At 45.1% G+C, this 12,464-nt stretch overlaps 1 long non-coding RNA gene across 4 annotated transcripts in view; it reads right to left on the bottom strand.

Annotated features, from left to right (window-relative positions):
• Positions 1–2,203: 2,203 nt before the first annotated feature.
• The window catches only part of LOC112987055 (uncharacterized), a 155,825-nt gene continuing 145,564 nt past the window's right edge, over positions 2,204–12,464 (bottom strand). For all 4 annotated transcript variants that reach the window (XR_010385942.1, XR_003260176.2, XR_010385940.1 and 1 more), the window contains one exon: positions 2,204–5,054. This is a non-coding gene — a long non-coding RNA (uncharacterized LOC112987055). The remainder of the gene's footprint in view (positions 5,055–12,464) is intronic.

Here is a 12,464-nt window from a genome sequence, read left to right as displayed (position 1 = left end):
TCGGTTGTTAGCAGAGAAGTCAGACAGTGCTAATCTCTTTACCAGCTAGTCAGCACTTTCAGACAGCCCATGGAAATGGCAGATGCTGTTTACTTAAAACAGAATTCCCAACTACTCTTCTTGCGATGCTGGGAACAGTCAGGGGCCAAAAAGTAGTGTTGATATCTCTTTGATTAAGAAAAGTATTCAGAAGTTCCCTGTTCCACAACGCACTGTTCTTTGTTTATTTTATATTTGTGAAGTTGCATCCTTTCAAACATTCTGCACATTCCTTTTTCTTCTTCATTTACTTGGAAGATTTCTTTAAAAAAATAAGCTAATCCCCAAATACCTGTCTCTTTGGCTTGTTGGGTGGAGAAAATGTTGCAATCGTGCGGTTGGGATACTGCAGCCTTGCCATGCCTGCACAGCGCAGCACGCCCACACCCCGAGCACCTTCGGCACAGCCTCCTGCGCCTTCGGATGTCACTGCTGGGAACAGGGCCTGGCTCACTGCGAAGCTCCAGCGTGGGGAGGCATCCTCAGGTTTTTGCAGATTCAGCCTACATTTGCCTCTGGAAATTAATTCCGCTTGCTAGTCCCTGGGTGTCTTAGCAGAAGGGCTTCAGGAGGCAGGAGGGCATAAACAAAGAGGCGTGAGCGCACTCAGAAGCAGTGTTGCTGTACTCATTCAAAACCATGCTATAAGAACAGCAAGCTAACTAACATCCCATGCACATGACAGCATTGCTACACAGGGCTCTTTCTTCAGGGCTAGATTATACCTTTGGCTTGTGCTAGTGAATAAAACACCAGCGCAACCTGTGCATCAGCAGGGTGGCTCAGCACTCATTGCATTATACATCAGGTTGGCTCGGTTTTCTCTTCTTGCTGTGTTGGTCTGTTTATAGCCTGGTGCAGTGCAGGGATGATTTGAGTTCTTTCAGCTAAAGCTCCCTGGACCAGCCAGGCAGGGCCAGTTTCTGCTCATTGGGCTTCTCCTGAAATCAGCCTTGCACCAGTGTGCTGGGGGAGGGAGGACACAGAGCGTGGGAACACGCACCTCTGCGCAAGAGCTGGGCATGAGTTTGCCCGCAGTGGAGACATGCTTTCATCTAGGGTGGTTGAGGATGAAAAGAAAAGCAATAGGGACAGGAAAGTCGACAAAAGTTGTTCTTCTATGTAAATGCAAATTGGCAAGCCAGAGGCTAGGAAAAGGCCTTCCCACCTGTCCCCTCTCTTCCGTGGTTTGGCTCACCAGACAGTCCATCCTGGGGGTGAAGCTGTGCACAGTAACACACGAACCGCCCCCCCCCCCCACTACAGAAACCCCCAGTTCATTCCTTTCCATTTATCTGTGTTGCAGCATGTAGAGACCTGGCCACAGGCTGAAGCCTTGCTCTTTCCAGCGCTGTATGTTTATTGTCCCAAAGAGCTTAGAGGCAAAATAATTCCTTCTAACTCTTGTTTATCTATGGCATGAAAAGAAATGTGTTGCTGGTGTTTTAATTCCCACTTGTACATATTGTCCCAGTACTGTGAGACCATTTTCCACTCCATAAGACACAGGACTGGAGCCACATATGGGTCACAGCCAGGGACAGGTGTGTCACCAAAGCTGTTTTGAGAAAACCTGACAACTTTTTGACAGCATTTAGCACAGCTCAAGCTGCTTCAGTTACTTCTGAATCCACTATTTCTTCATCCATAGCACGGCTAAAACTATTTCAATTATCCCACTCAGTTTCAAATCCATTTTTTTCTTTATCCTTTAGCTCCTTTTATTTTGCTTGGAGATTTGAACTGGCCAATGGAGAGACCTCAGAGACATGATGGGTCAAGTACAAAATAGTGACAGGATCATCACTAAAATATTGTTATGAACCAATTACCTGGCCGAGAGTTCTGCAAAGCTTATTTTTGTCTGGCGACGCACCTATTCCTCTGGCACCGCGTGCTGGAGTGCCACTAAAGGATTCCTTCAAAGTGACATAACTTACAGTGAATTAGCTCTAAACGATATTAATAGAAAAATACACCCAGTACAATCTGTCCATTTGCCTTGGAGCTAACTGAACTTGTGAAAGGGAAAATATACATGCTTTTAGGTCCCCAGAGTAGTTTCAGTCAGCATAATTCTGTTTTAGGGCTCTTCCAATTGAATCAGAGCAGCTTTGGGTTACCAATAACAATGAAGCCTTGGGAGTTAAGGCCTTCAGCAGTATGAAATGCATGTAGATTTAATTAAAAGGAATAACTGCTGCAAGCTTACTGAGAAGAACACATAATATTCAACAATACAATATCTTCCAAATGCTGCCTGTGCATTTATTACTATCATTTTAACAGAGGGATCATTTAGTATTTTAAACTCTGAAAGAACTTTACTGCAATGCCTACGTAGGATGTGGATCATTTGGGGTTTTTTTCCCGAAACCATATAAACTCTTGTGCATAAAAAGTATTATAAATCTTCCCATCTAGAACCAGAAAAAAACAGATAAACATAAGAGATAGTATGATACATGGTTTGCTTTGGATTCAGATGGTATCTGAGGCAAAGTTTCTTGTGAAGTCTATGTGGAAAATAATGTATATGTCCTTTATAAAACAGATTTTCACTGACACACATGGTCATAGGCATTTTTTTTCCTTTTTTCTAGTTTTCTTCAAATAGCAGTATTACAAATGTGAAACTTAAAATTTCACATGTATTCATTTCTTATATTCTCCTTAGTTAAATATTTTTGATTTTACCAAACCTAGAATTTTGAAAGCAGGAAAAGTTGCTTCTTTGTTTTTTTTTTTGAAGTCAGGTGTCAGAACAATGAAAGGAAAACAGTGCGGCATCATGACAATTTTTGTTATATTCTATCATTTTCACATTACCAGTGCAAAGTGCAAAAACCATTCATAACAAACCATGCATGTCGGTCTAAGTCTGCCATTGTCACATCCAGGACATGCTCTCACCTGTAACATATGAAAACCTGCCTGTGCTGCAAACCCATGGAGACACAGCTCTTTATGGCTCCTACTGTCTTCTGTGTGCCACCTGCTGCGCGAGGGGCTGCTTCTACCTACCTACCTACCTTGTCTGCAGGTGTGGTGGTGTCACTGATTTGCGCCTATGCTGTGCACACAAAGCATTCTGCCTTTATTCCTTTTAACTGTCCAAAAATCATTTATCTCTTTATGATGGAAGGTTAGACAGGCATATATTGTTGCAGTGACCTTTTGCCCCATGATATTACTGAATAATGTTGGAGCAGAGCTGGATTTAGGGATTAAGCAAATGGCAAACCCCAGTGACCTTAATTACTCTAATGCCTCCTTTAATCCCATCAGAGCTATGCAAATGAAATGCACTTCTTGCATTTAGAATAAAGATCGCTTGGTCATTTTTAAGCTGCAACTGGAGCACATAATGTTAAAAATGTAACAGACAGACATACAGGCCACCTGCTGTGTAGATGCCCATCGGAGTCACGGAGCGCCGTGCTGGGGTGACTCACATGGTCATCCACAACAAGCCGGGGAAGGAGGTCACAGGACTGCTGCATCCCTTCTTCCCATTGCGCTCAGGAGCAGATTCCCCTGGAGAGGCCGTCAAAGCAGGAAGCTTGTTCTCTCACTCCTTTGACCTACTCCCACACAAATATTCAGGACTAACTTCACACCAGTAATGTGAAGGATATATATATATATGTGTATATATATATATATTTATATCTGTGTGTGTGTGTGGATATGCATGTGTGCATGCGTGCATGCATGTAAGGCAAAGGCTATGAAGAGCCAAGGGTGTTTGCAGCTACTGGGGAGAGTGAGCACAAGCATTAGCTATGCTGCCCCTCTGTGTGTAGGTCTTTGGAGCTGAACTATGTCTCTTTTTTTTGCCCTCCCCAAATATATATTCATTCAAAAATATACATATAATTGCTTTGAGGTATTGGGCTATTGCAAATGTTTTGGTGGATGCCTGGAAGTTCAGCTGACCCCATCCGTATGTCTGTCTGCTTTTCTTTAGCACCATCACAAGAGTCATTAGTCAGTGCTCACCCACACATGGAGCTGGTGCTGATCCAGCTGCACAGGTAAGCATCTGCTTAACTTCCAGCAGGTGCCTAATCCTGTTGACTTCAAGATCAATGCTCCTGAGGGACAGAGTCCCTTGTGCTGGCAGCAGAAAGGGCAAACTGCCCTTCTCTGTTCCCTGATGCACAGTCAGTGCTTTCGCATTTTTCTCCTTTCTCCTGTGCTGAAGTCTGTGTAATGAGAGCCGACAGACACGCGGGTCCTTGTGGGGGTGGCCACATGCCTGCTGTTTGCTGGGGATCCTCAAGGAATCCAGCCTGGCCATAGACATGTTTTTCTATGGGTCTATCTCTGTTGTCTTATAATGAGGCTTGGCTTGTGTGCAGCTAGCACACGTCCCTGAAGACTGCTGTCAGGCAGGGTGCTGGCTGACATGCACCCCCACTCTTGGGGCTGGAGGTAGGACACGCCGCGCTCCTGTGTCAGAGCATGCTTCTCCCGAGCCATATGGCATCGTGTTTGTGTCCAACAAGTAGGACCTGCACTTCCTTATTTTTTAAACTAAAATTTCCATGGACAAAACCTCTTGGGCAACCAGGGAGGGGAAAAGCTGCAGTAGACACACACAAAATTGTCACATCCCAGGCTGTTTGGCGAATGCTACTGCCAAAGAGCAATATCGGCTTTTGATGTCCGCCTGTGCTGGGCAGAACAGGACACCTCAGAAAGGGGAGTTTGCAGGAACACGGCACCATCTGCTTCTCGCCACTGCCAGGCCTGGCGATGGGCTCTGCACGGGCTCCCGTCAGCACAGATTGCAGGCAGCCCGGCCTCCCGCCGGCAAGCAGTTTGAAAATGAAAAGCAGGACGCAAATAGGGAGTTGGTCAGTTATCCCAGCACCTCGCTGCTGATTTGCCAGGACGGAGAGAAAGGACGGTGGGAGAGCACTGGGCTGGGCAACCCAGGATCCCATCTCCTCCACTGGTGCTGGTGTCATGGAGATGGGACATTTTCAGAGTAAATGTGGTTCATATGCCTAGGGAAAAAGAAACATGGAAGCCGATGAATAGTAGTAATATTTTTCTCAGCATCCTGAAAATGATTACTTCATTGCAGGAAGATGTCTGTGAAGCAGTAAATAGCTCACCTGGAGGCCAAGTACTTCTGTTTTACAGGCACCATTTGTACTTTCTATATGCATCGCAAAATACGCAATTATGTAGATTTTTACAAATCGGATAAAACCAGCAATTTATTCCATTTTACCTGTTTTTCATGGCTGTGACTTTCTTGAATGCATTTGCTATTCAGAATTAGTTATAGAAGAAATCAGATTCTATAAAAAATTCTTGGTCTGTTGATTGTGAATTGCTTGTTCCAAGTATTTGACATTTGAAGTATATTAGTAATGCTTAACTAGGCACAAAATAATACAGAGAAATGTTTCTGCTGTCTTGCTGTATATGTTTAATTCCTAAAATATGATTTTGACTGCAAACAGGCACAATTATGAGCTTTTAATTAACTTTGCTGAAAGTTCTGTCAGAATTATTTCAAATTCACTTCTCTTTGATAATGTGCTGCTAGTATTTACTAAAACATTCCCAGGAAGCAAATTCAACAAATGTAGATGAAACTAATTTTGGTTTACTGAGGCCAAAATTTGCAGAACTTTTCAAGTATTCCTCTAGTTCTATGATGATGTTTAGTTTTGAAAAGGATAGCAAAGGAAATGCAGAAAATGATTGACCACTGAGCCTGACACCTATTCTGAACAAAGAAACTGAGTGCTTCTAATAAACAAACAAAATAAAATAAAATACCAATATTGACTACAGTTGGGCAAATGACGTGGAAGAGCCAAAGAGCAGCATATGGAGAACTTTACTACACATCACAGCAGATTTAGAACAGCTGAATAAGGACTGAATTCTTCTGAAATAGATGATTTTTTCAGTGGATGATATTTGGTACTAATTTAATGGAAGCCAGGTAAAAGTGACATCTGGAATTTGAGCTATGATATTTTGATCGTATTAATCATGGATGGCCAACATAGCTCTGAAGAAATGGTTAGCAATCCATGGCTTGTGGCTGCTAGGCAATGGCACTGACTTGGAAAATATATTAGGAATGATGTTTTACTTCCCAAAGTTACACCTCATCTTCAAGAAATGTTGGCACCACTGGGAAATCTGAGCTTAGGAAAACAAAATTCAGTTGAATGCCTGCAGTTGCAGAAAGCTGAGGGACAGCTGAAAGCCACCACAGTCCTTCCTGTCTCACTTAGGGATCCCACCTGACACACCAGGAAGAGGCATGATGTCATGGTGAAACTCAGAATAAGAGAAATGATACTAATCAGTGATGTCTGAAGCAGATTGCTTCTGGTGGAGCATGATAGCATGGAGGTGTTACCTGGAGAATAAGTCTAGTCAGACATACTTGGCTGCTTGCATCAGGCAAGAAAATGAGAGAGCTCAGACATAAGCATATCAAGGATATTTCCATCACTTGCAATGCTGAAAGCTGTCATATCTGGGTGGCCAGAAACAAGCCTTGCCATGTGTGACAGGATGATGGGCAGTGCAGGGGGGGCAGCCACCCTCACCATGGAAGGTCAAGTGTATAGTGCTGTGCTTCAGATGTGACCAGTCAGTCAATACGTGCAGAAGGATGGATGAGCAGAGGTCTGGGTATTTGCAGTCCATGCTGACTCCGTGGTTTACAGTGAAGGAGATTTTTTTCTACACAGCTGCAAATGCCATGTTCCGTTTTACCTGTCATGTTCCTGATGCAGTGGTAGAAAATGTCTTCCTATCCCCATTGCACTGAGCTGTGCATTGGTAACTGCCTCGTAATGCCTTCCTGCTCAGAGCTGGCTGTGCTTCAGGTGCAGAGAAAGAGAAAATTACTCTGACACCCTGCAGTCTGGTTTCATTGGCTGATGCTGGGATGGAAGTTACCGCTTTGCACCAGACCAGGTGGTGAATGGAGCAAGAGGGATGGTCTCCAGAATACGAGAATTTCCACATGACATTGAAAACCACAGCAACAGGAGAGAGCTCCAGATGAGGCAAAAGAAAGAACTGAGAGAGAGTTCAGTTGATTCAGAACCTGTCACAGAAAATGCTTCGTATTTATACCTTCAAGATACAGACAGCTCAGGTCAAGGGGTATAGTTCACTTTTCCCCAGGCTGAGACAGCAAAGTGCAATTGCCTCAGACAAGGACTCTTGCTGCTTTCTAGAAGGTGTGTGAATAGGGCAATTGGTGCTGGAACAGGCTGCCCATGGAGATATTCAAGGGCCTCTTAGCAAAGAGATTCAGTGAAAATTAGTGAAGAAATTCTTATAAACCGTGGACCAAGTGGACTTGTGAAAAGTCTGGGGTCAGGTTGTATGGCCCAAACAGCCTCCCTTGGCTGTGCTCACTGCAAATGAAAGCAACCTCACACCTTTTCAGCCTTGCAGGACGAGCACAGCCTGAGAGGCATGCTGCAGGCTAGGGCCCAGGCGGTCCCTTCTGGGAAACAGGGGAGAGGGATTTCTGAGGGGGAGCTCCAGCACATGCCTAAGCACCTGCATGTGGAGGGAGTGTTGCTATAGAGCATACGTCAAGTAACTCCTCATTAAAGCACAGACATTTGGTTCTTCCTGAAGGGCCAGGGGCCTGGTGCTGAGCACCGCTCACTGTGTTTGTAGCCTCAGTTGCTCCTCTCTCCTGGTGTCAGGGTAGCGCGGGGCAGACTGGAGCAGACGCCACTGGGTATGTCTCTCCTGCTCTCCCTCCTCTCTGCCCACTCTCACCAGCTTTCCTTTCTCCATTCCCATGGCAGGGGGGCGGGGGGAGCTCCTCCAGACTCCTATTCTTTCACGAGCAGCTGTTCTCCCTTTTGCCGAGAAAGCTGGCGAGGGGAGAGTATTGCCACAGGGAGGCCAATGAAGCCGGGACTGTGCATGCAGGAGGAAACATCCGTCACGTCCCAGTGGGCCTCTAGTCAGTCAGCGAAGAAACTCCACAGGCACAAGTGTGTACTGCTTCAGGGTCTCTGCACACCTGCTGTGAAGTGGAAAACAGAACTAACAATTCATTGACTGCCACTGCAGGTTTTCTTTGCGTCATAGCTGAGAGATATGCAAAGCCCAGGATGGGCAGCACCAAGCATTAGGAAGCAGTAGAGAACACGTACAGTGCTGCAGGAGGTGAGTAATACAGCTCCCAAATCGATCTGATGCTTGTGGGCAGACAGCCTCCCTGCAAAGTGGAGTAGCCATCCCAGTACTGGATGTGTGCCTTAGTTTATGTACATAACCATCTCTGTTTCAGAGGGGGTTTAAGCTGCGGATGCACTGTCTGGATGCAGGAGTGAGGAGGGCCCCAGGTAAGCAAGAGCTGAGATGGTGAGCACCTGCCGGGCTGCACTGCAGTGTGATGTGTTGGGGCCACTTCTAGCCCCGCCAAGCAGCTGCCCACTCCAGGGCAGTCCTGTCTGGGCACACGTGCTTGTGCACTCATAGGGAAGGAAGCCTGGGTGTAGCTGAAATGCAAAGCCGCAGATTGGAAACAGCCATGCTCAGCCCTCGTTAACAATTAGAGGAGCTCTCAGACCTTAATTACTCCCTGGCCCAGGCCAGGTCAAGCTCTTCCACATGACTATGCTCAGACTGGTATCTTGAGGCCAATCTGCTTTAGCAGTCTCTAGGCTTTGGCAGGCTTTAGCCCAGGTCACCAGCTCTGGCCCCCAGACACGATTTCTGGTCAGCAGCCTTCTGGCCAGGTCCCCTCTGGGAGCCTCCCTGCCCAGCCCTGGCCTCCACTGAGCACCAGCCACATGCAGCCTGCCCCACATCTGCCTCCTGGCCACTGCCCTGGGGCAACGTGAGCATCCTGCCCCACGTCTGCCCTGCTGGCCACTGTTGCAGGGCAACGCAGGTGGCTGACGCAGCAATGCACAGACTATGCAAAGCAGCAGTCTAAACTCCTTGCACTTAGCATACAGACAGCACTTGGGAGACCCAAAAAAGCCGACACAGCACCCACACAAACCCCTTCATCAGTTTCCTGTTCACCCCACAAGGCAATAGCTGTGTGGGAAGGCCAGGAAGCCACTGCATTCATTCACTGTCTCCTTCCTGTTTGGTCTTGCTTTCATGCCTAGTCACAGCCGATTTTGTCTTTTCTTAACTTCCAGCTTCCTCTGCCAGGTCAGCCTGAAAATCTACCCATCAGATAATCAAGGGCTCCCTCGGTCTGCTTTTTGCTAGGTTAGCCATCAGGAGGCCAGACTTGAAAAACTATTTTTTATCTAGATGGCAGCAACTTCATTGTTCTGCTTGAAAAGCAGACCATTCATTTGTTAATTGTTTTAATACCTTGCCAATTCAGAGGCAGACTTGCAGGTGCCAGTCTTCCTTTCCTTCCCCCAGATGTATAAGTCAGTGAGCACTACAATGCAAAGAGTCAGAAAAATGCAACACATCAAGAACTCTTAACATGAAACTGAGTTTGCAAGCTGCATGTAGATCACCTGGTAGCCAAATCTTCAGTAAATCAAAACTAAAGACCTAATACTACATACACATCTTCAAGAATTTTTAGACCAGAAAATAATTTTGCCTTTATCAGTAGTCATTAGGTGAACTCCTTAGTGAAAAACAGCTGCTAATTCTACTATCTTTCCTCTCATTTTTAGTAAGACCACACTTGAAGTGACAGATGACTCAATGTTAGCCAGGGTGGCAACATTTGGCCCACGGGTCTCTGAGTGTGACGAGGTGGTGAAGAATTGTGAACCCTGGTTTTTCCAAAGCTCCTGTGAGTTCTTCAGTAAATTCATCAGTTAATCCCTGTAAGAATCTACTCAGAACATATATATTTATAGATGTAAATTTGCATATAGATTTAGACTTGTGAATATGTAATTCTTCAAGCTTTTCTCTTCTCCTATTTTTAATTTGATTTTAATGTCTTCTCCCCTGTTAACTCTACACAAATCAAGACCTTTTGCCATGGAATGCAGGGAACTCTTTTCTGTAACGCACTAGCATCAGCAGTCTCAAGCATCTTTGAAAATTTAGCCTCTGGGAGCCTAACTGATTTTTGAACTCATTTTTGACTTTCTCATTCCTGCCTCTAAGGCACCTGGGAACCTACTTATAGTATCTAGCTAGCTTAGTTGCCACAGTAGCTCTGGTATTTTAGCTCAAAAAGACAATGAATGACTCCGACTTCCCTTTCCTGTTACCCAGGGCTGCTGGGGCATGGCTCCTTATCTACTCAGTAGAGAGAAGTAGTTACTGCTTCTCAGCAAGTGTACCTTCCCACTGTGGTTTGTACCCAGGTCAGAACTGAGGGTTTCACTCAAATAAAGAGTCTAGTCAATTTTTAAAACTCTTTGTATTCCTAAGCCTGCATGCTGACTTTCCTAGGATCAGTGGTGGAGCACCAGCATGGAGCGATAGGCTGGTGCTGGCCTTCTTGTTCATCAAATAGCCCCTAAAGGAGGTCTTCTGAAGGCAGCCCATGGCCGTTTTGCAAATTATGCATGTATTACCTTCCACATGGCTGTTTCAAATGGATGGGCTAGCAGTTCTGAAAAAGTGTGCATGGAGTCTGGAGAGCCACTAACTAGGCTGGAACAGCAATGATGGCAGCTTTGCTTGCATCATCAGGTCTCCCCCCACCATCTGAGTTTGTGCACTTTGTCCCTCCTTCTCCTTTCCCTCATGAACCTTTGTTTAGGAAAAGAGTGAGAGAATTTAAGAAAAATGGGTGTTTTCAGGAATACTTTTAAGCCATATTTCCCAGCGAATGACCTAGCAGTATGAAGCATTGCTTTATTACACTAACAGATGATCTTAACGATAATCCTCTGGCTCCAGGTCATAAACATTAAAGACAAAAAACTTGCAAAAATGTCCCACCTAAGTAGTATGTATGTGCCCATCTTTAAAGGATGTCTGCTTAGAGAAGGAGGCTGTCACATGACGCATGCAAAAAAAACCACTTTTATTTCTTCAAATTAACCACAGCTTCTTATAACAACAGTGGTTGCAGAGCTGTAAACAAAGTGATGGAGGCCACTGATAAGAAGAAATGGTGGAGTTGGTATATTCAGTTAGCCTAATGCTCTATTTTTAGAATACTTTTATTTTTCTTGAAAGAAGTTAGCAGGCATCTATATTTATCTGACATCTGCCTCCACATAAGTCCTTTTGCAAGCTCTCATTCCCTCACAGTGTCCAGCCTTGTTCACGCTGTTCCACTCCCTGATTTCTTCGGCACTTATGAACTGCCGTGGGGGTGTTGTTAAACCACATGTGAAAAGGAATCCAGTGTAGTACCATACGGCCTAAAAAATGGAGCACAGCCAAAGAAAGAGGGTTTTAACCCGAAAAAAATTGCTTTGAAGCACAGTTTGCATGTTAAGGAGAAGGCTTCTCAATCCCAACCCAACATATGCTGCAGGGCTTTGACTTTTTGCATGGTCAATCTACATGGGACTCGACTGACTTCTTACCCAGAGTCAGGCTTTGCTCATGATTTTCCACACGCATGAAAGCTAGATCTGTTCCTGTGACTTATTGTACTTTGTGTAGAACCTGAAAAGGTTTTAAAAATCCCATGCTAGGATTCCCTTTGTCATTTACAGAGGAGGGGGCTGTCTGGTGACTCTTTGCTGCCTTCTCCAGTAGTTGCTGAATTTGGGCACAACTGCAGCCTTCAAGCTTTGGCCTGTGATAGTGGTGCAGTGCTCCTCAAATCTACTCAGGTGTTGCAAAACTGGTGGAAATCCAGCTGGCTGTGAAAACGGACATTGAAATGAAGCTTGGCACAGCAAGGCTTACATGCCACAGGCAAAGGGGACATGCTGGTAAGTCGATCAGCAAGGAGGAAGCTGAGCTGGATTATTGCTGAGTTCAGATGACCATTCAGTGGGGAAGCTGGTCCATTGCAGAGCCATCCTCAGTACTGCAGCATTACAACTAGCCCTTCTTTAGCACCATCCTATTCCAGAATTTATTACACATGGCAGTGGAGGAGAATTGGTCCTGTACAGGTTAGAAATGGGTGAATCTGAAGGTATGCAAAAGCCTTCAACCTTCAGAGCAGCATCCTACCTTTGCAAAGATGGATCTTTATGGAACAGATGAAAAGTGGGAGGAAAAAATCTCCTTTACGGTTCTTCAAATGTAGCCCAATACACATGCTTTTAGAGTGTCTCAGCTATGGAAGAACTTGAAAGGTCTTGCTCTACCCTCTAACAGGGCAATCAAAGACAGTTAAACAGAGTGCTAATTATCTTTCTGGACCCATTTTTTTCACTGATTGTGAAGCATTATCTAATTACAGGGATCGCTTGTGAATTCTCATCTGGCATACAGCCTGTCATTTCAGGGAGGATATTCATTAGCTTTGGTTTTCAGCAAAAATAGAAAATGCC

Source organism: Dromaius novaehollandiae, chromosome Z, assembly GCF_036370855.1.
Source record: "Dromaius novaehollandiae isolate bDroNov1 chromosome Z, bDroNov1.hap1, whole genome shotgun sequence".
In the NCBI taxonomy this organism is placed as follows: Eukaryota; Metazoa; Chordata; class Aves; order Casuariiformes; family Dromaiidae; genus Dromaius; species Dromaius novaehollandiae.
This window is presented reverse-complemented; position numbering and strand designations above follow the sequence as displayed.